This window comes from Pongo abelii, chromosome 17 (assembly GCF_028885655.2).
Source record: "Pongo abelii isolate AG06213 chromosome 17, NHGRI_mPonAbe1-v2.0_pri, whole genome shotgun sequence".
NCBI lineage: Eukaryota > Metazoa > Chordata > Mammalia > Primates > Hominidae > Pongo > Pongo abelii.
In genome coordinates, this window is record NC_072002.2 from 85,569,341 (window position 1) to 85,594,362 (window position 25,022).

The following is a 25,022-nucleotide window of genomic DNA, read 5'->3' on the forward strand; positions in this document are numbered from 1 at the left end:
GAATGAACTGATACACATGTATATTCCCCAATTTGCTTATCCATTCATCCATTGATGGACACTTGAGTAGGTTACACATTTGGACTATTGTGAATAATGTTGTGAGTATTGGGGTACAGATATCTCTTTGAGATCCTGCTTTCTGTTCTTTCATGTATAGAGGGTTGCTAGGTTATATGGTAATCCTTTTTTTAAATTTTGAAGAACCACCATAGTGTTTTCTACAGTGACTATATTGTTTTATAATCCTAGCAGCAGCGCACAAGAGTTCCAATTACTCTATATTCTCACCAAAACTTGTTATTTTCTGGGTTGTTTTTGTTTGTTTGTTTTTTGTTTTGGATCATAGCCATTTTAATGGGTGTGAGGCTTTATCTAATCGTAGTTTTGATTTGCATTTTCCCAATGATTAGTGATATTGAGAATCTTTTCACATGCTTATTGGCCATTTGTATATCTTTGGAGAAATGTCTTTTTAAGTCCTTTTCCCATTTTTCAATCAGATTGCTTTTGGTTGAGTTATAAAAATTCTCTATACTAAATATTAATCCCTTATTAGATATATGATTTCCAAATATTCTCTCCCATTCTGTGGGGTTGCTTTTTTACTCTGTTGATAGTGTCTTTTGAGTCACAAAATTTTAAACTTTCAGGAACTCCATTTTGTCTGTTTTTCTCTTTTGTTGTCTGTAGCTTTGGTATTATGTACAAGAAATCATTGCCAAATCCCAGTGCCAAATATAATGTCCTTTTCTATTTTAGAATCTATTTGCAATTCTTTCTTATTCTACCAATCTAATATCCTGTTGGCTTTTAGTTAATTATGGCCTATTGCTTAATTTTCCCCTCATGACATTTTACTCCTATTTCATAAAGAAGGTGATTTCTTGAGCATTTTTTTATTGTGTTAAAATAAACATAACAAAGCTTACCACTTTACTCAATACTAAGTAAAATAAGCCAGTCACAAAAGAACAAATATGATTCTACTTGTATGAGGTACCTATGAAATGAGAGAGTTCCCTGATTCCCCTCGCAGGATGTGTGACAGGGTGTGGCTTGCCTGCTAGGTCATCCCACAGCTCAAACCCCTACCAGGAGCATCCAGACAGGCAGGTGCAGAGGCCCAGGTGAGGGCTTTTGGGCTTCGGCCCCATGGCAGCATCTAGCGATGGGTGTCTGTGACTCCTGAAGCCCAAATGGGCGTGTGTTACCAAGCTCTTTCAGATTTGCCTTCTCTACCCAGCACTTCCCTGCCCCACTCCCGTATTACCTAGAGTAGTGAAATTCAAGGAGACAGAATGGCTGCCAAGGGTTGGGGATGAGGGAATAGGGAGTTATTGTTTCATGAGTGTAGAGTTTCAGTTGAGAAAGATGAGAAAAGTTCTAGAGATGGATAGTGTTGATGGTTGCACAACAATGTAAATGTATCTGATCTTGAGTCTTTTAAAAAATACCAACCACTTGGCGGGCGCCTGTAATCCCAGCCTCTCGGGAGGCTGAGGGAGGAGAATGGCGTGAACCCGGGAGGTGGAGCTTGCAGTGAACCGAGATCAGGCCACTGCACTCCAGCCTGGGTGACAGAGCGAGACTCCATCTCAAAAAAAAAAAAAAAAAAAAAAAAAAGGCCAATCACTTATAGATGTTTCTTCTCTTTTTGTTCTAAGTTATTTTTACATCTGTGTTCAGAATCTTTGGGATAATACCCCTTTTCTACATTTCTACATTGTTTTTTCTGTGAGCCCCACTAGTATTTCTACCTTTTTACCTTTTCATTTACTTATTCTCACATTATAAGAGATGGATGACCTATACAGACTTGGCCTTTGGGGCTTTGGCCTCATTCAATATCAGCTTGGGTGCTGCTGAATACCCTTCAATCTAGAGCTGGGTGGTAGGTTGAGATGTGTATTTCCTAGCCCAGACCCCAGAATCTAGAAGAAGTTAAATCTGATATAACTTTGATAAATAAGACAGCATGTTCTTCTAACCCCATCTCCCGTTCTCTGACACTGAACATATATATGAAGTATATATAACATATACCGAGTATTTAAAATTTTAGAATAAAAATGTGCATTACTGCGCATCTTCCTGTCTTTCACTCTCTGGTTGAATTTTCTTGCATGGGTTATGCTTTCCAAGATCAAATTTATGATTGCTAGTTCTTCTTCCTCCCTTCCTTTCTCCAATTGTCATCCCAGTGTTGCAGTTTACAGTTAGATTGCTTTATCAGAATAGAAGTATTGATGGGGAGGGAAGAACAGGACACAGACACTAGTTTTTTAAAAAAAGCAAAACCTCCACGTGTGTGTGTGTGTGTGTGTGTATTTTTAAGTTCTGAGGTACATGTGCAAGATGTGCAGGTTTGTTGCATAGGTAAATGTGTGCCATGGTGGAAAACTTCCCAATATTAAAGCAGAGGTTATATACGAAAATGTCTGGAAGAGACAGAGAGGTAACAAATATGAGTGAAATTGCCTTGGTTGAGTTTATGGGGAGCTGAGGTTCCCAAATAGAGGAACAGTTGCTGCTTAGCTCTAACCATACTTGCCAGGTGTTTTGATTTTTAAAGAGAAGGAAGAAATCTAAATTTTTGTGAAACCACCCAATTGTTTGGACACTAAATAAGACTGAAATATAAGTATAAACATACAAATTACTATGTGTACCCAACAAAATCTGGTACCTAGGCAAAAAGGACAGCTGAATTGCATATAGTTTTCAGTCATAGTATGTCTGAAGAAGGGATTATTACCTAGGGAGAGAAAGAGTATTGTCACCTACTTTGGGATGATGAGTTTTTCTTAGTGTCAGTGTAATCATCAATGCCTAAATTTGTGAGGTGTTGAATTCCAGTTCCTGCTATTTCTTGTGCTTTTAACGATAAAAACAACAGAAACATCAAACATGTCTTTTTAAACCCATGAACAATTTCCTCATTTATCTCAGAACAAGTAAATAATATAAAATACTTGATAGTAGGAAATTTAGATTTAGGTTAAGTGAGACATTCTGAAATCTTTCAATATTTTTGTCGCTTCCAATAATGGATTTCATATCTGACTCATTTTCTGGCTCTGGCTTTGTACACTTGTGAATTTTCACCTTAGTTGTGCAACTTTCTGCTTTATTAAGAAATAGTGAAGTCAAAACAAACTAGATACTGTAGCCCACTTTTATTCTATTTCCTTCTTTACATGAACAGAATAGCCAAGTTTAGAGTAAGAGATTATGTCTTGTTCCTATGTTATTTTTAAGGTGTTTCTGCTGTAAATGGAAACAATGCCTCTAAGATCCCATTCCTTGTACCACATGATGCATCCTAGTCCTCTTTACAGGAATGTGTAATAAAAACAGTTTCATTTTTTCTCAGCTCCAAGCCACACATTGCGAGATGTATTCTTCAGCACTGGCTGTTGTAACAAAATACCACACACTGAGTGGCTTAAACAACACATTTATTTTCTCCAGATTTGGAGGTAGAAGTTCAAGATTGAGGTGTTAGCAGGGCTGGTTTCTGGTGAGTGCTTTCTTCCTGGCGTGCAGAGGGCTGCCGACTTGCTATGTTCTCACGTGGCCTTTCCTCTGTGCCCAAGAGGAGAGACAGGGAGAGCTTTGGTGTTCTTTCCTCTTATTAAAAGCACACCAGTCCTATTAGATTACAGTTCCACCCTGATGACCTCATTTCACCATAATTACCTTCCTAAATGCTCTATCTCCAACTATAGTCACATTAGGGGTTAGGATTTCAACACAGGAATTTTGTGAGGGACATATTTCAGTCCATAACAGCCACCTTGTAAACAGCTCCTCTTCAGGAACCTCATTCTTTTCTCCTGTGCATCATAGAGTGAAAGGACCCTAATAATCTAATCATACAAATTGTACGCTGGAATCATATAGATGACTACATAAATAGCAGAGACACAGAAACTAGATACTCTTACGTTTTCTTTCTTTCTTTTCCTTTTTTTTTGAGACGGAGTTTTGCTCTGTCGCCCAGGCTGGAGTGCAGTGTCGCGATCTCCGCTCACGGCAAACTCCGCCTCCCAGGTTCATGCCATTCTCCTGCCTCAGCCTCCAGAGTAGCTGGGACTACAGGCGCCCGGCACCACGCCCGGCTAATTTTTTTTTTTTTTAAGTGGAGACGGGGTTTCACCGTGTTAGCCAGGATTGTCTCGATCTCCTGACCTCGTGATCTGCCCGCCTCGGTCTCCCAAAGTGCTAAGATTACAGGCGTGAGCCACTGCGCCCGGCCTCTTACATTTTCTTCATATTGATAGGGAAAGCTTTTGAGTTTACTTCATGAAAATGAAAATAATTTTAAATGGGTAAAATATTATAATTCTTTAAATATCCATGTGTGTATCGAGAAAATGTGTTTCTAGCAATCTAATTCATATTCTGAAATATAACTGCAGATTTCTTAATGTAAAAGGAATAGTATGATGTGTTTGTTTTTGAGGTTGTTACAATATAGAAAATGGCTTTTCAATTGGCAGAAAAAAAAACCACGCTAAAAAAATAAATTCGTAAAATAGTTAACATTGTACACCTTCCTATTCTAAATGGCAGAATCCTCTTCACTAGACAATAACAGAGCCTGTCACAAAGCCTTAGTACATAGTCCTCAATAACTATAATGCTTTCTTTATATGACCACAAGCAAAACTCCCTGGACAGTAACCTTTGCTCAGGTGAATGCTTTTCTCTAGGTAACTGGTTACCCAGGTTCTGCATTCTCATTTACTAAATCGTTCGTCATTTTTGCCTTTGCATGTGTTGGGCTTTGGGCTAGATACTGAGTTCTCAGACATGTAATCTCTACCAATTACAAGAGAGAAGGTATCTGATTTTATTCTGTGTGTCAGTTAATTTATCTCAAATGTTTAATTAGAGCAGCAGAAAACTAGAAACACTGAAGATTTCCCAGACTTTTTGCAGGGCTTACTCCTCCCTGCACTCAGATATCTTAAGCAACATAACCAGGAAGTCCCACTCAACCATGCAGATCTTCTATTATCTCCACGCTGCCTATGAACAGAGCAAAACGTCTGGAGGAAGGAGGAGGAATGGACTGAGCACAGGTGTCAAACACCTCGTCAATCCTCCTCATTTCTAGTCAGAACTGTTATCTTCACATTACCAATGGGACAGGGAAAGGGGTCTGCTTTCTACTCTCTGAAACAAGAATCATGGCTCAACAATATACCTGAAAATTAAGTTCTATCATGATGATTACTGATTATGCTTCCCTATACTTTCTAATCACCTTTCTTGACATCTTGGAACTTGCTTATAAGCTTATAATGGCTTATCTAGTCAATGATGTTATATGCGTTTTAGTGTACCCCTGAAAGAATGTGTGTAACTTAGTACAAAATACATATTTTTTTCCTTGTCATAGTAAATTCTTTACTGGATCTTATAGCTTATTTATTTTTTAAAAACTCCCTTGTTATACTTAATTTGGTCATATTACTTCTTCTGCTGAAACTTTATTTTAACTCAGGATTATATAGTCAAAGAATTTGAACTTTGTGGAGGTAAAATGGCACAGAGAAAGGGAGACAAGAACGAAAGCTTGGTGACAGGGCTAGCAGTGTGGTCTGAGTGAATTAGTCCCACAGGGCTGCATGTGTGTAAGATTCTGACTGACAGGGTTTCTTCACAGATGCTGCTGGTCCTTTTAAATCGTGACTTATTTTCTAAACAAGTTATTTTTTTTTCATGAAGTTCTGCTGACAAAGTTTCCATCATTTTCCAGTGAGACTAGGTGTTGTTTTTGTGACTTCTATAAAAGCAGGCATGGGGTGTTCTGAAAAAAACAAAACAAAAAACAAAAACCCCTACAATTCCATGAGAAAATGAAGGAGGCAGAAAGCTTCCTGTGTGTACATGTCCCCCCAAAAACAAAAATACAGCAAAGCAAAAAAAAAAAAAAAAAAAACCAAAACAAAAAACAAAATGAAGAAACAAACCCTTTTGCAGGTGCTTGATAAATGAAGGACTATTTCAGTGTTCTAAGTTGCAGTTGAAGTATAAGTATAATTGAGTGGTTGGGTTTGCATGTTTAAAAAGTATAATCCATTGTCTCCCCCTTTTTTGACCATTTAGGATGTTTAATATTTGAAACATAAAAATCACACTTAGGTGATTGAAATAGTGACATGAATTCTGAGTACACCTCTTTCTTTCTCAGCTTGTGGCAAGATAACTATAGGTAACATTTTCAGTGAAATGTAGGCCAAGAATGAAGGGTTTATGTGGTGGTGTAGAGGAGACGGGAGGTTCCTACTGGTTGAATAGTTCTTGTGGGACGAATGCTATGGAAATTCTGAGATGCTCAATGATATTTTTCTCCAAGGGTATAGTGTTTGGAAGCTATTTTCGTCTATTGTTTTTCTCTTTCAATTATATGCTCTGTGCAAAATTTTCATTTTTTAACAAAAGTTCTGTTTGTAGCTAAATGGCATTATGCATAATAGGAGTCAAAAGGTGACTGTATGCAAGCTATTTCTTCACAACTGATATGTCCCTGATATACAAAATGACTAATAATTGGAATCCAGGGGGTACATTTATATAGATATTTATCATGTGGAAGGTGAGGTGAAATGGTATTCTCAAAGGTGGTTGCTGTGGCTTGAATGTCTATGTCTGTCCCCAAATGCATGCACTGGAACCTCCTCATCAATGTCATAATATTAGAAGGTGAAGCCTTTGGGAGGAGATTAGGTCGTGAGGACAGGGTTGTCATGACTAGGATTAGTGCTTTTATAAAAGAGACCCCAGAAAGCTGCCTTGTCCCCTTCCATCATGTGAGGACACAGTAAGAAGGTGTCATCTGTGAAGCAAGAAATGGGCCTTCACTAGACGCTAAATCTGCCATCATCTTGATCTTGTACTTCCCACCCTTCAGAACCATGAGAAATAAAACCTCGTAGTTGACATGCAAACCAGTCTATAGTTTTTTGTTATAGCAGCTTAAATGGATTAATACAGTGTTCAACATGTAAACAATACATGGTTTCCTTCTTTCTTTTCTTTCTTTCCTTTCCTTCCTTCCTTCCTTCTTTCTCTCTTTCTCTTTTGAGACAGAGTCTCTCTCTTTTCACCCAGACTGGAGTGCACTGGCGTGATCTTGGCTCACTGTAACCTCCGCCCCCCAGGTTCAAGTGATTCTCCTGCCTCAGCCTCCCAAGTAGCTGGGATTACAGGTGCATGTCACCACGCCTGGCTAATTGTCATATTTTTAGTACAGACGGGGTCTCACCATGTTGGCCAAGCTGGTCTCGAACTCCTGACCTCAAATCATCCACCCAACTTGGCCTGCCAAAGTGCTGGGATTTCAGGCATGAGCCACCGTGCCCCACCAATTACATGGTTTCTTCAAACAACTTATTCTTTTCCTAGAAGTATAGGCTTCAATAATTTTTCTCTTGTTGTCTGACAACATTTCCGTTGTCCTGAAGCTTTCCTTTAGGATGTCAAATCAAGCTTTCACGCACTCCTATGAAATAATTGGAGGTTTGCTGAACTGGTTCTTTTTTTTTGAGACAGAGTCTAACTCAACCTGTTGTGCAGGCTGGAGTGTAGTGGTGTGATCTCTGCCCAGTATAACCTCTGCCTTCCGGGTTCAAGCAATTTTCTTGCCTCAGCCTCCTGAGTAGCTGGGATTACAGGCATGTGTCACCACGTCCAGCTAATTTTTTTGTATTTTTACTAGAGATGGGTTTCACCATGCTGGCCAGGCTGGTATCAAATTCCTTACCTCAAGTGACCTGCCTGCCTTGGCCTCTCAAAGTGCTGGGATTACAAGTTTGAGCCACCACACCCCAGCTTGAGTTGGTTCTTCTTTGGGTTAGGTATAAGACAGAGAGAGATAAAAAGTATCAAGGGGGTTGAAGTGTAGCAAAAGCCCTTCCTAATTTCAAATAGCCTGAGATATTTCATTGCCACATCAAGTAAGTGTTTAGTATGCTCCTTGTCCTCAATACTAAATCCCTCTGGTTGGAAAATCTAGAAAAATGCTGTCCTTGTGGTTCTGGCTTATGTTTCAGACAAGCTAATAGTTTCACACATTTCAATTTTCATGAAGAATAACAGGGGGTTGCCATGCATGTTTATAAATTGTTATTTGTAAACTAAAAGAAATAACAAATAGTTGTGGGTGAACAAAATAAATGTTCTGGGGCTCCAGGGTGTGGGGCTAGGACTCATTTTGGAAGCAGAGGGTTTCTAGGTAGCAAAATAAATCAGGATTCTTTTTCAAAAATTAAAATTTAATTTTTTTATTTCCATACGTTTTTGGGGAACAGGTGGTGTTTGGTTAACATGAATAAGTTCTTTAGTTGCAATTTCTGAGATTTTGGCTCATCCATCACCAAACAGTACACACTGTACCCAATTTGCAGCCTTTTATACCTCACCCCCCCTCACCCTTTCCCCCCAAGTCCTCAAAGTCTAGTGTATCATTCTTATGCCTTTGCATCCTCATAGTTTAGCTCCCACTTATGAGTGTGAAAATAGAATGTTTGGTTTTCCATTCCTGAGTTACTTCACTCAGAATAATAGTTTCCAATTCCATCCAGGTCTCTGTGAATGCCATTATTTTATTCTTTTTTATGACTGAGTAGTATTCCATGGTGTGTGTGTATATGTGTGTGTGTGTGTGTGTGTGTGATATATACATATATCACAATTTATCCACTCATTGATTGATGGGCACTTGGGCTGGTTGCATATTTTTCCAGTTACAAATTGAGCTGCTATAAACATGTGTGTACAAGTATCTTTTTCATATAATGATTTCTTTTCCCCTGGGTAGAAACCCAGTAAAGGGATTGCAGGATCAAATGGTAGTTCTACTTTTAGTTCTTTAAGGAATCTCCACACTGTTTTCCATAGTGGTTGTACTAGTTTACATTCCCACCATCAGTGTAAAAGTGCTTGGGGGATTATGGCTGCTTCTGATGTGTCATGCAGGTCACCAGGGAAGTGGGGTAAAGACAGTAGTTACAGGCTTCACTCAGCTCCCACATAGCCCAAAAGGCCAGTCTCACTCCCACTGTGCCCTACCCTAATATCACCGTTTGTTTCTAGGCAGCAGGTGAGCAGGACTGAGAATTTTGCCTAGGCTACCAGCCTCCAGTCTGTGAAAGCAAGCAGGGCTTTCAGATTTTGTGCTTCACTTCTGTGCTGTGTCTGAATTCACCACCTCCTCCAAGTTCTGTTCAGGAAACTTCCCATTTGGTTGAGATTGTTGCAAAGTTCAGCTGGAAGTTTCCTCCTCCCTGTGGTCTTTTCTCAGTTCTTCTGGCAGCCTCCCCAAGGACTTCTGTGAGACAAAGTCAGAAATGGTTTCTCTGGGGACTGAGAGAGCCCACCAGGCTCTTCCTGCTTTTTCTTCTACCCCTGTATTGCAGCTGGCTCTCTAAAATTGTCTCAGCTCCAGGCAAGGTCAAATTCTTCTCCCGTGATCTGGACCTTCAGGTTCCCTAGTGAGGGTGTGTGTTCAGGGGTGGGCAATCCCCTTTTACACTTTCACACTTTGGGCACTTGCAGTGTTTGGTCTGTCTCCCGTGGTCTGCAGGAGCAATCTGCTTTCTTCAAAGGGCCTCTGGACTTTCTCAGCTTTCCTGGTATGTTTCTGCAGTAGTTCTTAGAGCAAAAGTTCATGATGTGAGTATCCACACATTGATCTTTATGTCCAAGTGAGAGCTGCGATTTAGTCCTGCCTCCTATCTGCCATTTTCCTAACCTCTGATCTGAAATCAGAATTCTTAGCTTCTCAGTTGGAATACCTTATTCTGTCTGGGCAAGTTTAGGAGTGGCTATTTATACGACTGTACATATGCTTGTAGTAGGCTCCTAAACCTTTCCCATAGTTTTTTAAAACCTTGTAACATGTACAATCATTTACTTCTTTCACTCTGTGATTATGTATTGGGGAAAGGAGGGACGTTTGTCCTTGGGAGTGTTACTTAGACACAACTCTCGGTTTTGCAAAAGCTGGCAGGCTAGCAGCCATTTTTCTGGGATTTGGTGCAACCAACACGCCTCATGACTTTATTGGAGTGCATTTTGTGGAGACCTCTAATGTATGAAGCTGTGGTGGTGGCTGGTAGCAGGAGGGCAGGAATGGATCAGTTTACACTAGGAAATCGTATTCTTTAGAGAGTTCAGTTACCACAGCTCTTCCCAAGACCAGCTAGGAGATTTGTCGATGTGTATTATGGTAGCACTAGTTGAGGTCCAGTGACAGGAAAGGGAATGAAAGATCTTGAAACACAATTTCCTAGAGAAAAGCATGAGTCAAGGTTTGGGACTCAAACTCAAGGGATGGACCTAAGAGTTCAAAGTGTGATGTTGTTCCAATACAACTGATGCTAGAAAGTTCTCTCATTTCAGCCACCTTAGCACAGTGGCTGGACCATTAGCCGAGCATGAGAGTATGAAATAAAATAAACTGCTGTCCCAACATTGAATCTGAGTCTTCTGTTGTGGCTTGTCTTGGGACCTGGACCAAAAAAGGCATGTAGACAAGCGTCATACATGAGATGCTGTACAATCACTCACAGCACACACACTGTGGAAAAGAGAAGCAACAGCAGCAGTGAATTCATTGAGTACCTGTTTGGACACAGGACTGACTCTCATCAGATTAAGTAAGACCTTCTGCTTTTCAGGCATATTGTACGTGGGGGTATGTGCCATGCGCAGGGAGAGGGATCTCATGAGGACAATGAGACTTCCTGTTAGGCAGTGGGGATCGCGTGGCTCATCTGACATTTAAAGAGATACTTTAAACTTCTTTAGTGATATATGGCCTTCTAGTGTCATAGACTGTGATTGTTCAACAAAGAATGTTTTAAGGCAGGATATGCAATGATGTGAAAGCACAATCTTATCGACTCTTCACCATTAAAAAAAAAAATCAATATTTCCCACCACACTTATTTACTGCTAACTGAATAGTGGTACCACAGAAATACAAAGAGAAAGAAATTCTCAGCTTTTCGAGTTGCAAAGTTGACTTCCGTAGTCCATAGCAGAAGTAATTACCTTGAGAGAAAATACTTTCTGAGACCCAGATCCAGGTGGGTTTTGGAGAATGAAATAAAGTTGCAATCTACTGAATGTGGAGATACAATAGGTATAATAAAAATACTTGAAGATCCTTAAATTCCAGGAAATAAACATTAGTAAGCTAAAATTAAGGAATTTGGTCTCTTCTCTTTGCATTTATTTGCATTAATGCGTAAATGCTGAGGAGTCTCTAAAACAGTTGTAATTTCTGCTTTAGAAAGCTGTGGAATGCCCAGATGAAGAACTGAAGACTGATAAGACTGTAGATATTAGAAATCTAGTGGGATGGGATAAAAATGTGAGTATCAGAAAAGCGATATCAGAAGGGCATCAGATAAAAAAATCTGACACTTTGGGAGGCCGAGGCGGGCAGATCACGAGGTCAGGAGATTGAGACCATCCTGACCAACGTGGTGAAACCCTGTCTCTACTAAAAATACAAAAATTAACTGGGCATGGTGGCACGTGTCTGTAATCCCAGCTACTCAGGAGGCTGAGGTAGGAAAATTACTTGAACCCGGAAGGCGGAGGTTGCAGTGAGCCAAGGCACTCCAGCCTGGGCGAAAAGAGCGAAACTCAGTCTCAAAATCAATCAATCAATCTGACAGTTCCCTCTGATCTCATTCTAGCTAGTTCCTTGATTCAGTTTGTTACTACCAGCATCCAAAAAAGAATCTAAGTTCATGTGTGGAGGAAGTGAAAACGTTCACATCCTATAGACTGACAATAGCACACCAGTTATAATTGTGCTGAACTCATGGATACTACATAGATCCTCAGACATTTATGTCAGCAAATTCTAATGTAAACTGATGAATCCCAAGTGATCTTAAAACATTTCCACGTGGAATTAAGAACTCAAATTCAGGGGGACATCCATGGACTATGAAGAAGGGAGAGTGTGCTGACCAGGCAGGTGAGCAGATGAGCAGATGAGCAGAACCAACCTGGATGATCAGAGTTCACAGCCAGGTGTGATGGTTAATACTGAGTGTCAACTTGATTGGATTGAAGGATGCAGAGTATTGATCTGGAGTGTGTCTGTGAGGGTGTTGCCAAAGGAGATTAACATTTGAGTCTGTGTGCTGGGAAATGCAGACCCACCCTTAATCTGGGTGGGCACCATATAATCAGTTGATAGTGCTGCTAGAATATAAAGCAGGCAGAAAAATGTGAAAAGGCTCAACTGGCTTAGCCTCCCAGCCTACATCTTTCTCCTGTGCTGGATGCTTCCTGCCCATGAATGTTGGACTCCAAGTTTTTCAGCTTTGGGACTCGGACTGGCTTCCTTGCTCCTCAGCTTGTAGAGGGCCTATTGTGGGACCTTGTGATCGTGTGAGTTAATACTCCTTAATAAACTCCCCTTTGTATATATATCTATCCTATTAGTTCTGTCCCTCTAGAGAACCCTGACTAATATACCAGGTGAACTTTATTTTTTTATAGATTGGGTTATAAGATGTGATGATTTTCATATTAATGGGGCTTGCTAGCAGTTGTTACTCAAGGAGAATTGCTATTGTGTAGAATTCCTATTGTGTTTCCATTTATTGATATAATATTGTGAATGAATTATCTCTTTCATATTACATACCATAGAAGTTGGGATCAATTTTTACTTTCACCATTTAATTGGAGACCACAAAAATATAAGACAAAAGAACAAAGGGAACTCTAAGATCTTAACTTGGTAACAAGTTACAAGCCATCTTTGTTTCTAGGTGATGCTGGCTACTTGTAGGTGAAACCACAACCAGTTTCAATGTAACATTCATATTTCTGTTGTTTGACATTCACGGAATGATAGTAGTATTGTCAAAAGAACAATCCATCAGAGAAGCTTTGATGTGTTAGCCAAGGCCTCATCCACCAGCTTTGTGCAAAAACAAAAATGGAAGTGTGAGGATCCTCTTAAAGAAGGTGTCTCCATGAAAAAATGCTCATTACCACTGGCCTTCAGAGAAATGCAAATCAAAACCACAATGAGATACCATCTCATACCAGTTAGAATGACAATCATTAAAAAGTCAGGAAACAACAGGTGCTGGAGAGGATGTGAAATAGGAACACTTTTGCACTCTTGGTGGGACTGTAAACTAGTTCAACCATTGTGGAAGACAGTGTGGCGATTCCTCAAGGATCTAGAACTAGAAATACCACTTGACCCAGCCATCCCATTAGTGGGTATATACCCAAAGGATTATAAATCATGCTGCTATAAAGACACATGCACACGTATGTTTATTGCGGCACTATTCACAATAGCAAAGACTTGGAACCAACCCAAATGTCCATCAATGATAGACTGGATTAAGAAAATGTGGGACATATACACCATGGAATACTATGCAGCCATAAAAAAGGATGAGTTCATGTCCTTTGTAGGGACATGGATGAAGCTGGAAACCATCATTCTCAGCAAACTATCGCAAGGACAGAAAACCAAACACCGCATGTTTTCACTCATAGGTGGGAACTGAACAATGAGAACACTTGGACACTGGGTGGGGAACATCACACACTGGGGTCTGTTGTGGGGTGGGGGAAGGGGGGAGGGATAGCATTAGGAGACATACCTAATGTAAATGACGAGTTAGTGGATGCAGCACACCAACATGGCACATGTGTATATATGTAACAAACCTGCACATTGTGCACATGTACCCTAGAACTTAAAGTATAATAGAAAAATCAAAATCAAAATCAAAAACAGAAAAAAAGTATCTCCACTGCTGTATAACTGAAAGTCTCTCACTCTCAGGCTGTGATTTCTTCTTGGTTATTTCATTATATTTTGCAAAAACCTTAATAGTGAGGACTAAATAAAAGTTTATCCGTTTTGGTCCCCCATGGTGAATCTGTCTTTTGTTTGAGATTTTTTTCCTCAATTAGGCCTTTGAACATTAATATATCACAGAGCTTAAACACAGCCACGTTAGGCATTTCCATTTAACACAGAGCTTTTAGTGTGGTTCATGATGAATATTTTGCATTTTTCTTTTTTCTAAAGACCTAGGGAATTGTTATGTAAGTTGTTAGTAATGTGTCTGCAAGAACAAAGCAATATGGCTTAAACAGCTCAAAATCATGCTATGAAAGCTCCACCCTATCTAATTCATACACAATTCAGCAGCATTTTCCTCTGCTTTCCCCTGGGAAAATGTGAAATATGATGCCCTATAGGATTGTAGATTGGTAATGCTAACATTTGTTCTTCCCCAAATTTACTTGCAAGAAGTTAAGAGCGTTGGCTTAAGGGTTAGAGGATGAAAATTCTGGGCCCAATTCTGTTGTTTTTTTGCTGTGACCTCAGACAAGTCATACAACTTATTGGAAGCAACATTTTCTCTTTGAGATGGGCAAATCTCAAAGAATGTTGTCATCTACTTAACATTCTCCCAAGTCGTGAAAATCAAAGATAATATTACATGGCACTGTGTTTGAAAATAGGAATCTATGATCATTAGAGAAATGCAAATCAAAACTGCAATGACATACCATCTCACAACAGTGAGAATGGCTATTATTAAAAAGTTAAAAAATAACAGATACTGGTGAGGTTGCCGAGAAAAAGGAACACTTATACACTGTTGGTGGAAGTGTAAATTAGTTCAACCATTGTAGAAAACAGTATGGCAATTCCTCAAAGACCTAAAGATGAACTACCATTTGATCCAGCAATCCCCTTACTGAGTATCTACCCAAAGGAATATAAATAATTCTATCATAAAGACACATGCACGTGCATGTTCATTGCAGCACTATTCACAATAGCAAAGATATGGAATCACCCTAAATGCCCATCAATGATAGACTGGATCAAAAAAATGTGGTACATATACACCATGGGATACTGTGCAGCCATAAAAAAGAACGAGATCATGTCTTTTTTGGGAACATAGATGGAGCTGGAGGCTTATCCTTAGCAAACTAATGCAGGAAAAGAAAATCAAATACCACATATTCTTACTTATAAGTGGGAGTTAAATGAGAGCACATGGACACATGGAGGGGAACAACACACACTGGGGTCTGTTGAAGGGTGGAGGGAGGGAGGAGGGAGAGGACCAGGAAAAAATGACTAATGGGTACTAGGCTTAATACCTGGGTGAAGAAATAATCTGTATGATAAGCTTCTATCATACAAGTCTAGCTATGTAACAAACCTGCACTTGTACCCCTGAATTTAAAAGTTAAAAAAATAGAGAGTCTATACACAATGAAAAATTAATGAGTCAATCTAGAAAAGAGGGTGAATTGGCCGGGCGCGGTGGCTCACACCTGTAATCCCAGCACTTTGGGAGGCTGAGGCGGGTGGATCATGAGGTCAGGAGATCGAGACCATCCTGGCTAACATGGTGAAACTCCATCTCTACTAAAAATACAAAAAATTAGCTGGGCATGGTGGCGGGCGCCTGTAGTCTCAGCTACTTGGGAGGCTGAGGCAGGAGAGTGGCGTGAACCCAGGAGGCAGAGCTTGCAGTGAGCTGAGATCGCGCCACTGCACTCCAGCCTGGGTGACAAAGCCAGATTCCATCTCAAAAAAAAACAAAAACAAAAAAGAGGGTGAATTGTTCTATGTAACAAACTGAATATGTTCTGAAGTGCCCATAGAGCAATTGCCCACCTCCATCCCCAGGTTCATGCCCGTGGTTTCCACACTTCAGCCTAAATTATCCATCTCCTCCTTTAAGAGGTTGATATTCTAGTAGTGCTATAGGGAGTTATAGGGTAGTTCATAAGATACATCAGATGCAGCCTAATTGTCAGAGTAACCCAAGAGTTGTAAGTAGTTACTAACAATCGGAAGTCCATGATTTTTACATTTGTATCATTTCCTTCCTGTGGTGAATGTTTTGTTATATCTAAGGTCTGATGAGTTTTGAAGATGAGACTGATGAATTCACAGACTTCTCTGTCTGCCCTGATAGTAGAATTCTCTCAAATCTGTACATTGGAGCACCACATTGCTTTGAATTTGAGTATTTAATCTTGTAGCATTCTTTTTAATTGAAGTTTTTTTAACCTCTCAGCAAAATCTTTTAGAAATTTTTTTTCAGTAAACAAATCTTTATCTGACAAAGGAAATAGCTGGAGATGTACCTTCACAAAACCGCCGCCGACGTTCCCCTGACGTGTGCTGCCCCAGTTTTATAAATTAGAAATCTGGTCATCGCAGCTTAGTTTCTAAGCAGTGCCAGCTGTCTTCTCTTTCGAATGCTGCAAAGATGCTTTGAAGCTGCTTCTGTATTGTTGGCAACATTAGCACAGAAAGATTTGAAGACTGTAATAGCTGGAAAAGGTTACACAGCCTCACATAATTAACTATGGCAATATAAAATATTGCCTGCTCTGTTTTGTAACAAAGTAGATATTGCTTTTTTTGGGATTCGAAGGGAAACAAAGTAAAGCCGAATTGCCTTTGCTGTGAAGCTTCCAGGTTAAAAGCTGCAAATCTGTGCTGTAAAGTGTGTCTTCCCTGGCTGTGTATAGTAAATTACCATCCTATCCTGCTGTATGGACAATATGTTTCCAGCTTAATGAGTCAGATGCTTTGTGTTTCCTCCCACTACTTAGTGCAAGGCAAATGGGTGCATAAAAAGAGAACAGAATCCAGTGGACATCATCGTTTTAGTTTATTTACCTTCAAATAATTGTCAGACAAAATAATTATGTGGGTTTTTAAAAATCAAAATCCACAATGTTGTATTTATTTTCTTTGTATAAAGAAAAAATTCAAAATGAATCAGATAGATAGGAGTTGCTTTGAATTACAGCAGTAATTGTTAATCACATGCTACCTCATTCACAAGGTCTTAGCAGGTAAATTTTTAGTGAAAAAAAAGTTCTTTGTTTTGGTTACTATTGCATTATTTAAAATCAAAGGGCAAGTTAGACTTAATCTTACTTTTACTTTGTGTAATTTAAGGTTTATTTGTTTGCTGAAGTTTGATAGGCATTTAGGAAAACATCTGTGAAAAGACTGGATCCGTTCTTTCTATATTCATTACTATACCTTTAAAAATGAATGTGACAAGACACTCTTAAACAACAAAACCATTATGGAACTCCTCTGAGGAGCTGTTAATAATTCAAACATTATTGAAACAATTTTTGCAAGACAAAACCACTGTGGGGCACTTTGGAGGCAGGTATGGGGCAAAATAAAAATGTTCTTATATTGATATGTTAAACCAAGAATCACAAAATCAAATTCATTCTAAGGTAGAAGATAAACACCACTATTGGCTACTACCAGGCTTTGCAAAAGAACAATAAAAAGACTACTTCCCAGGTATTTTAGAGGTAATAGAAATAAACCTCTAAGGAGAAGGATAAAATATTTATTGAGGAGTGCTCTGTACACTCTAGAATTACACGGGGCTGGTGACAGTGATTAAATGTTCCATGGCTACATAGAGAGATGCTGAGGTTTTAATGTACAAGATATTGATGACACGATGAATCCCAACAGTTTGTTTCCTGCAGTTGCTTGCAGCATGGGGAGAAATGAAAATAACAAGTACAATTCTGTAGGCTACATTGCATGCAAAATGGAACAGGTGATGAGCTAAATGAAGGATGAATTTCCTTCTCCCATTCATAAATGTGAGAGTTGCATAATGAGTTAATCTGTCTGAAATGAGGAAGTATAATTATACCATATAATGATTAAAGATGACAATGAAATATTGTGATTTTCAGTTCAACTTTAAGACTGGCCTCTCATTTGGTTTTCATTTAATATTTCAATGTGCAATGGTACCCACTAGGATTTTCCCCACTGGCAGAATTCAAGTGTATAAATTAGAGAGGGCCCTTAATTAAATTAGAGAAAAATATGAAAAAAATTGCGTGTCTTGAAATGACTTGATGGTATTTATGATTTCAAAGTTCTTATGTAGATGGATACCATATAGACTATATTAAGTTTCAGTTATTCCCTTGATTTTCCTTATCAACTTTTACTTTCTTTATGCTTAACATCAAGCTTTAATTTTATTTATTTATTTATTTATTGAGACAGGGTGTCACTCTGTCACCCAGGCTGGAGTACAATGGCACAATCACAGCTCACTGCAGCCACGACTTCCCAGGCTCAGGTGATCCTCCCACCTCAGCCTCCTGAGTAGCTTGGACTACAGGTGTCTGCCAGCACGCCTGGCTAATTTTTGTATCTTTTGTAGAGACAAGGTTTCACCATGTTGCCCAGGCTGGTCTTGAACTGGTGGGCTCAAGCGATCTGCCTGCCTCAGCCTCCAAAAGTGCTAGGATTACAGGCATGATGGCAAGCTTTAATTTTAAATATAGTTACCCCCAAGATAAGAAGCAAATGGTTATGAAGGAAAACAGAAACACAGGATCAGCAGCAGGTGACTAGATGCAGATCAGAAATTGACTATGAGGAAAAAAGAACTGAGACAGCCTAAAAATGACTGAAACAACTTTCCTATCCATGTGGTTCCAGCTCACTCTGTCCAATATGCTCACGTTTTCATCACTTTCCCCACTGACCAGTTTTTGTAAAAGACCAGTCCCTTCACAGGAGTAAAGCGACAGCTGTCCTAGTCCTGTTTTCATTTTTTTTTTTTAGTGTTTGTAGGAAAATTAATGGAGTCAATTGTCGAAGAGAGCATCAAAGTTGACCAGAAAATAAAATAAGACCCTTGTAGAAAGTTCTTGGTCATACTGTTTCCTTTAAAAGCTGTACCTTAGTTGTTGATGAAATGAAAAAGTAAAGTGAAGTTCAAGGGTGAGAGTTTATGGTTAATGAGTTTTGGGTGGAATTTTGTCCCAAGGCATTTGTCTCCTTGCCTTCCTTTATACAAGAATATGATTAAATATTTTTAGAGATCATGGACTATATCTATTTTTATATGCAAATATTTTAAATTCAATTTGTTGTGACTTATAGTATTTGAAGTATAGTGTGGCATACATAGTATGGTATACTATACTGTATACTTGCAAGTATTCATATTATAGATGGCATGACAATATTATGCTGATTTTTAAAGGTGAGAGCAATGTGAATGCTTTCTTGTGATTACCTACTGGGAATGGTAAGCTGCCATGTGAAGAACGATGTATTAGTGATTATCTTTGTCTAGAGCTTAAAGGATTGATGTCATTGAATATATTTAAGATTTTCAAATTAAAAAATAATATCTGTCACAGATAAAAATGTTAGAGAAGGGAAAATATTTATAAACAACATTTTTATTAATAAAACTTCCAGATATCTATAAAATTAGAGATCATGTCATGGTAAGCTCCTATATCCAGTCATTCAGCTTCAATAATTATCAGCATTCCTCACCTGGGGAACTACTTTGAGGCAAATCCCAAACATGATAGCATCTCTTTTATAAATATTTCCGTGTATATCTCCAAAGGAAACCATCTTCTTAGAAAAAAATTAAGCCACTATACCATCATTATGCTTAAAACTTAGCAATGATTTCCTAATATGACAATGATTCCTTAATGTCACCAAGCATCAATGAGTGTTCAGATTATCCCAATTGCCTTTATATGTTTTTTTAGTGTTTGTTTGTTTGAATCAGGAACAAATGAGTTTACACCTAGGGAACCCATTTTTTGTAACAAAAACTCTTGTTAGAAAAGAATTTGCCTTTTGGGGCTTAGAAATCCACTTCTACAAATACATCTGATGGCTCTGCCTTATCTTTATAGATTTGGTTATCTTTCTTGAAAATGTGCACCTCTTCTTAGGTATTTTCCTCTGAAGAATTATTCAGACCAAGGAACCTTTTGGGTGTTGGCTTTCTTTTATGAATCCTACAAAAGAAATGCAACTCTCTACAGTAAAAAGTGACCCATGAGTCTGATGACATTTAATTTGAGCACTTAACGTTTACGTGGTGACCACAACTACTATGAATCTAAAGTGTATTCTTTCATCTATTTTATCTTGTCAAAAATTTCATGACTTTGACCTTTTCTTTCCCTACAATCTCTACATATATAGTAGAATTTTAAAAGTATTTTTGGCAATCAGGATTTTCTTCTGATCGTTGTGTGAAAAAGAAACATTTATGATCTTGAAAAAAGCATATGTTAACTTCCTTTGAATTCTTTAGATCAGCTAAAAGATGAATTTGCCATTTTAAGAATATGATATTGAAAAGATCTGTCTTCAAAGTGAACCCATGCAGGAATACTTTTTTATCTTAGGGAATTTATATTTTTTAAAGGAACCAGCAATCAAATTTGAAAACCAGTATGTACCCAATGGATCAGACTTTTCAAAGAATCATGTCTCAAAAAATAGAGCTTTTGATTTCTTAAAATGATCTCTGAAGTTCCATTTTGAAATACATAAATCAACAAATTGAATTTTAATGGAAAATCAAGCGTGTTTTTCTAAAGGCTCTGGAGTGAAGCTTTGAAAAATATAAAGGCAGGGAATTATCAGCTTGTTAATAACAGCATTGACTTCACTCCAACAATTTTATTTTTAGGTAAGAAAGGATATAATATCAAGGATAAATGAGGAAAGCATCTTGCTTGTTTAAAATCACAGAACTGGTACATCCCACTTTTCCCCCTCTGTGGATGTCCTTACCAGCCTCTGAACCACCTGAGTGACCACCAACCACTAAAATCTTAATTGTGTACTCATCACTTCAAAATAGTTGTAGTTGCTGTTCTATAGTTGTCATTGTATATGTATCTTTTTTACTATAAAATCATGAACTAGAAGATTAGACAACCATGCTGTATTCAATACATTCCATAAAACAATAAAAATATAATTTTATCCCATCCATTTGGCAGTATAATATTCAAAATATGAAAATACATGGATTTCATGCACATTAAATGTTTGAAAAATAATGCTGTGAGATTTATATTTATGATATTATTACCATATATGAGTAGGACCTGAAATTGAGAGGTTAGATGACTCAACCAGTGTTGCACAGTAACAGACAGAGGACTTCTCCAAGTTTGGGTATCACTGCAAATCACACATGCATTCCACTTCAATGTACCGCTTCTCATACTAATGCATATATAAGGGAAAGGACAATCAGAAAATGAAAATCATAAAATTTCAGACCAAGGAGAGCTTTCCTTTGAGTGGGAAAAATTGAAGAAGTAAGTCAATAAGAAGTCAAAATGGAGAGTAGTTGCTGAAGGGTTAAATCTCTTTTTGAGTATGATAAAGGCCTTACATTTATAATGGTCATCTGCATTTGTTTCTCCTGTGTATCTGCTCAATGGGGAAAAAAGATAACCATGTTAGCTGTTTCTTAAGTTTCCTACATAGGATAATTACAAAGAACCATATAGTCATTGAGAAAGTTATTTTTTTAGCTAAGCCAATGCCAGTGTGTCCTAATGAACAAAGGCTATTATTAAATCTTAAATTCAAATGCATGTAGGTAGTTGAGTAATATGTCACATATTATTATGCTTTAATCTTGAATGTGTATGTATTTTATTCACGAATTGGTGGAAATATTTAAGTTGTGTATGGGAAGGAATAAAAAGAGAAACACTATTGTTATATGCACATTTTGCTTCTTGAGTTTTGGGCTTTGCTTCCTCCACTCTATGGCCTGATATCTTTATTTTCTTGTTCACAGGGTAGGTTTGCTTAGGAGTGGTGTGTGTGTGTGTGTGTGTGTGTGTGTGTGTTCTTAAAAGTTCTCTGAATTTGAGGTGCTATGGAGTAATGATTCATTTAATAGAAATTGATTTCATCTGGAATTCTCCTGATAAATGTTATTGAAACAAAATAATTTTATATTCTTACTTTAATAACATGATACTGTTTGGTACAAACTTTTAAAAAATATGATCATGTGTGAAAACTCATGAGAGTTTGAATAATCACCATGAACATCTCAAGTCCTCAGTAGTTTCATATGAAGATTTCACAGTGCTGGCTTGTTAGTATTGTTCATTTCCATGGATAATTTCATCTGGTGTCCTCTGTACTGTGTAGGAGCAGCTTGTGTGTTTGCTTACTGCTCGGCCCAAGGTTTTCCTGTGGGATGGGCTCTCTTAGTGCACAGGAGTGTTTAGTGGCTGCATTGTGTGCTTGGGGTGAGAGAGGGAGATGAAGGCTTTGCCTGCATTCTGCTCTAGGAGTCTTCTGCAAGGATTCTATGCTGAAGAAGGAGGCTGTCTGAACTCAAATGAATTCTCTGAGCACACATCCAACTTATGTGTTTTTATGGGCATGAAGCTTTTCCATTCTTCAGCTATATCCCTTTATTTCATTTCATTAAAAGATTAAAAATGGGCAAAAGATCTGAATAGACATATATTGAAAGACATACCAATTGCCAATGGGTATATGAAAAAATACTCAACGTCACTAGTCATCAGGGAAGTGCAAATCAAAACCACAATGAGATACCATCTCACCTTCGTTAAAATGACTTTCATCAAAACGATAAAAAATAATGGATGCTGATGAGGATGCAGAGGAGGAGGAGCATTGTATACTCCTCGTGGGAATGTGAATTAGTACAACTACTATGGAAAACAGTATGGGGGTTCCTCCAAAAAACAAAAATAGAAATACCATATGATCCGGCATCCCCACTACTGGGTATATACCCAGAAGAAAGGAAATCAGTTTATCAAAGAGACATTTGCACTTCCATGTTTACTGTAGCACTATTCACAATAGCCAAGATTTGGAATCAGTTTAAATGTCTATCAACAGAAGGATAAAGGAAATTGGTATATATACTCAATGGCATATTATCCATCTACAAAAATAATGAAATCCTGTCATTTTCATCAACATAGAACTGGCGGTCATTATGTTAAGCGAAATAAGCCAGACACAGAAAGACAAATACTGCATATTCTCACTCATATGTGGGAGCTAAAAATGTGGATCTCATGGAGGAAGAGGGTTGACTGGTGATTACCAGAAGCTGGGAAGGGTAGGAGTAAGAGGGGATGAAGAGAGATTAGTTCATGGTTATAAAAATACAGTTAGCTAGAAGGAATAAGATGCAGAGTTCAATAGTACAATAGGGTGACTATAGTTGACAATAATGTATCATATAGTTCAAGTAGCCATAAGAGATGAATTGCAATATTCCCAATGTAGAGAACAAAAAAAATGTTTGAAGTGATGGGTATCTCAATTACCCAGATTTGATCTTTACACATTGTATGCATGTATCAAAATATCACTTGTACCCCCGAAAATACGTACAACTCTTGTATGTCAATAAAAAGTTTTAAAAATCAATTGCATTTCTCTATAATAGCAATGAACATATTAAAACCAAAATTTTAAAAAATTACAATAGCTCTAAATGAAATATTTAAGTGTGACTCTAAAAAGCATGCACAGGATTTGTATGCTGAAAACACAAAATGCTGATGAAAGAAAGTAAAGATCTAAGATACAGGGATATACTCTGTTTGTCAGTTAGAAAACTCAACCCAGTAAAGATATCTGTAAAAAGAAAGATTACTCCAGTTAGTCTGCAACTTGAAAAAAACATGTTTCTTTCATTTATGCTGCTGTATATTCACATTTTTGGATATACTTATATAATCTGCCATTATTTAGACATTTTTCTAGTACTATTTCTATATCTTACTGCTTTTTATTATCTACTTATTTCATGTGGTCCTTTAGTATTTCTTATTTTTAATTTCTTCTATTAACGTTTAGTTATTTTTTATTTCAAGCCTTTTCCACTTGTTTCTTTTAAAAGTAATATACTTGTTTTTACATTCTTCCTTTAATTTTCTAAACATTTTAGATCTTTCTTAATTTAAAGGTATTTGAATCATCCATATTTTTTGATTTTCTTCATGTTTTATGCTTAGCTTTCAAAATTTTTCATTCGTTTCTAACCTTTCCGTTTCTCTTTTGATACTTTTATGTTTTAATTAAACTCATTTTAAACAATTTTATTTATCTTTTCTTTAAAAATTACATTTAAAAAACTTTTAAGTTCACACGTGCAGGTTTGCTATACGGGTAAATTGTACGTGTACGGGGGTACACGTGCAGGTTTGCTATACGGGTAAATTGCATGTCACAGGGTTTTTGGTGTACAGATTATTTGTTCGTCCAGCTAATGAGCATAGTACACTATAGGCAGGTTTTTCACTCTTCACCTTCCTGTCACTCTCCACCAAGTAGGCCCCAGTGTCTGTTGTTCATTCCGTTGTGTCCAAATGTTCTCAATGTTTAGCTCCCACTTATGTGAGAGCAGGAGTAAAAATTACATTATTATTATTTTTTTTTGAGACGGAGTCTCGCCCTGTCGCCCAGGCTGGAGTGCAGTGGCGCGATCTCGGCTCACTGCAAGCTCCGCCTCCCGGGTTCACGCCATTCTCCTGCCTCAGCCTCCTGAGTAGCTGGGACTACAGGCGCCCACCACGCCCGGCTAATTTTTTTTTTTTTTTTGTATTTTTAGTAGAGACGGGGTTTGACAGTGTTAGCCAGGATGGTCTCGATCGCCTGACCTCGTGATCCACCCGCCTTGGCCTCCCAAAGTGCTGGGATTACAGACGTGAGCCACCGCGCCCGGCCAAAATTATATTATAGAATAGTGTTTGAGATAATGGCGGTAAAGAAGTGTAGCTGCACCAAAGCTAGTCCTTGTGAGGGTCCACATTGCTAGGTGAGAGGGTTAGGGGTGCTTTTTCCCTTTATTTGATACCAAAACCATTTATCATATTTCCTCTTGTAGGTTTTCTCTCTTTTCTAATATTAATACAGCAAATATTTCATTGGAACATTCAGACTCATATAATATTCTATTTAGGATGATTGTGAAATTTATGAATAGAACTTCTAGCACAGTGTCATTCTTTGAATTGGAGGGTGATTCTATTTCCGTGCGAAATCATGTTAAGAAGCTATATTTTATGACATAAAAAACATTAGATTTTTGGGAAAACTTTATCAA

At 38.0% G+C, this 25,022-nt stretch overlaps 1 long non-coding RNA gene across 2 annotated transcripts in view; it reads left to right on the top strand.

Moving 5' to 3' along the window:
- Positions 1 to 25,022, top strand: part of LOC134760308 (uncharacterized) — a 239,474-nt gene that overhangs the window by 43,662 nt on the left and 170,790 nt on the right. The gene's annotated exons all lie outside the window — the stretch shown is intronic.